Genomic DNA, 3,254 nt, shown 5'->3' with positions numbered 1-3,254 from the left:
AAAAGCGTTTTGAGTTGATTCTTTCAGTTCAGGTTCGATGCATGTATCTTAAAAGCATCGCTAATTTTTTAATCGAACCCTTTTATTATATGGTGCATAAACACCTGCGACCGTTCATCACTCACGGTCACTCTTCTCCATTCCTTAGTGTTGAAACATTTCTTACATCATGAGCGTCATTGACGTCCTGGAATGATTTTAATATCAAAATGTTTATGAAGTGCTCTGGTCTCCATGGTGTACATGCAACTTCATGCTTTACACTTTATTCCATTGATTTTAATATCAAAATGTTTATGAAGTGCTCTTGTCTCCATGGTGTACATGCAACTTCATGCTTTACACTTTATTGCATTGAACTCAAGTATACGATTTACGGATAGACTCCAAGCAAATTTTTATAGTATAGTGTATGATTTTAGTCCATGGAGCATCTTTTGCATCTAATATTTCACAATTATTGTTAGGAACATCTCAAATGTCAATACATTATACAACAATAACTTTTTATTAATATTTTTGTTATAATATTTTATTTTTTAATTATTATTTATAAAATTTTATATAATAAAATTTTAATTATATAATTAATAAAAATGTAAAAATGTAAATAGTTTATTTATTTTATGATATATGATTTTATTGATGATGATGGTTAACGTCTGCTGAGACCAAATAATGGTCTATCGGACCTAATACATAAATATATGTGTAATAATCATTATGGATTATCTTTTACATTTTATCTCTTAAATTGGTTAAAACCAACCCAATAAGTGAATGTGATATATAATATGTATATTATATTTAAAATTATATAAATAATTAATTTGTTTTTAAAAATATAATTTTGAAATAATTTGATATTTTTCTTTTAATTTAAAATTATATAATATATTAATAAAAATAATATTTATTAAAAATAATATAAAAATAATCACACTAACCATAAAAACCAGAAATCCAAGAATATTTATCTTTTTAAAATATAAAGTAAGTCTCATTATCCTCTTTTTTTATATCTTTTTTTTTTTTTTGGGTAATATTTAATCATGGTATTTTTTTTTTCACTTTTTGTTTATTTTGGAGTGCATTTTTCACCAAGGTGTTATATATATATTTTATTCATGTCCAATCAAAGTGATAAAATTGAACATGAATATGAGATATATAACTAGATATATCACATTATATATCTTTTATTCATGTCCAATTGTATCACCTTGATTTGTATAGTATGTACATGATAAATAATATGTGGTAGAAATTAGTGTAGTCTTATAAATTAAATAGTTGAATTTGCTAAATATTTAAAACATCAATTTCGTTGGTAAGGTGGGTGGACATCAATTTTTTACCTTGAAAAAAGATGTATAATTTCATTCACAGGAAATGAATGAATATATATATATATATATATATATATATATATAGTAACAAAGTGTATTCAAGAATAATGGAAACAAAAACTACTGAATCATATAAAGTAGAATAGTAGAGAGATCTCCGAAAGATGCTAATAAGATACATACATACCTAAAACTTGTAGCATGAGATAGAAACCCTGCATAACAACTATGAAAACTGACCATAAAAATGGTCACAAAAATGAAAATACAATCCATGGACCACATAAAGAACCATGAGTTGTTCAAAAAATATGTACTACTAGGACATTCATATAGAATGTCTAGATAACATAATGTTTACCATTTCAAAAAACATGGCGAAAAGGCTTTAGATAATTGACTGACATCCATTTATAACAAGAATCCATGCATTTACTTCGTTTCGCAAAACTCAAATTCTTAAAAATAAAAAAATATTAACAAAATCATTTTTTTTGTAAGTTAACATTCTATTCATCGACAAAAGAAGATTTACATCATTTACCAACATGCCTCAATTGTTGGCACAATTTTCCCTATACGAGAAAAACAATAAACAACATTACATTTTCTCTCTTCCTGGAATTAGGTTCCACACCTATACAGTGGTCTTTCCTTTTTCCTCTCCTTTTAGTGGCATCTAGACAATCTGACGGTTTGTCCGAATCCTGTATAGATTGTACAATGATTTTATTTCCTGAAGATGTCCCTAATTCCTCATGCTCCAACATATATTTTGGCTCTTATCACTACCATAATGTTCAGATTCAGGGGTTGCAAAAGATTACATATAGATAGGGTTAATGTCTAGGAATCAAGGTTGAAAGGAAAGACTAACCCAACCCCGAAATCAAGTACCATGTTCATAAACCTTATTCCTTTCCTCCATCTTCTAAAATAACACAACAAAAATCCTTTAGAAAAAAAATAATCTCTACATCCCGAGACTAGTTCTGAGAATCCCATTCTTGAAGAGTTGATGATGATGACCAAAAGCCATTAAAGTGACAAAATCCCTTACCATTCATAATTGTTGGCAATGAAGCTTCCTGCAATATTAATAACATTAAGAGAAGGGTTTTAAGCCTTAAGATCCACCACAAATGTAGGACCAAAAATATATTTGGCATTTGGCAAGGAAAAATCAGGATTTCAAATGTTCTTAAAAGATCTTAGTAGGGTTGACGAAGATGAACCCCCCCACCCCGCTTTGGATCCACCTCTAATTATAGCAACAATGTGAATCCATACATCCTTGGAAATGTCATAATGCATGAGGGACTTTCCCTCCTAAAGTTGACAACCTTCATGAACAAGTCAAAAGCATTAATGAGGGATTTGCACCTTCTCTTGAACTCGCAATGCCCAAGACGAAACCAAATCTATGATTGAGACCTGTAAACAAAATGAACTGTCGAAAATTGTGTTTACCAAGACTAAGATATTTGTTTGATCTTAAGAAGAAAATTCATTACTTTCATAAAGGTTGCTTGGTCCATACAACGAGTTGGAGATCCGAGCATTTCTACATAGATCAGAGGGAAAACTCACAAATATCAGATTGCATGGACTAGATTTGTCCCTAGAGTGGAGATAGATTTGTTCTTCACTCCCTTACTAGGGTAAGGAGCTCACACAGTTGCATTTTGTTCGAAATCTGGGGTTGTAGAGCTCACAGGCATGGTTCTCAACTATATAAAATTAACAAAATCATTACTTTATTTGAAATTATTACTATTATTATCGATGATAAAAAGAAATAATATATAAGGTAAATCTATATACATTTAAGAAGAAGATAAAACAATATTTTTAACTATGGAAGTTCAACCCCATCTTATTATGGAGTTTATTAATTTGTAAATA

This window comes from Pinus tabuliformis, chromosome 6 (assembly GCF_031772625.1).
Source record: "Pinus tabuliformis cultivar Carrire ecotype Pingquan chromosome 6, CPIR1, whole genome shotgun sequence".
Classification (NCBI taxonomy): Eukaryota; Viridiplantae; Streptophyta; class Pinopsida; order Pinales; family Pinaceae; genus Pinus; species Pinus tabuliformis.
Note: the sequence above shows the minus strand (reverse complement) of the source record.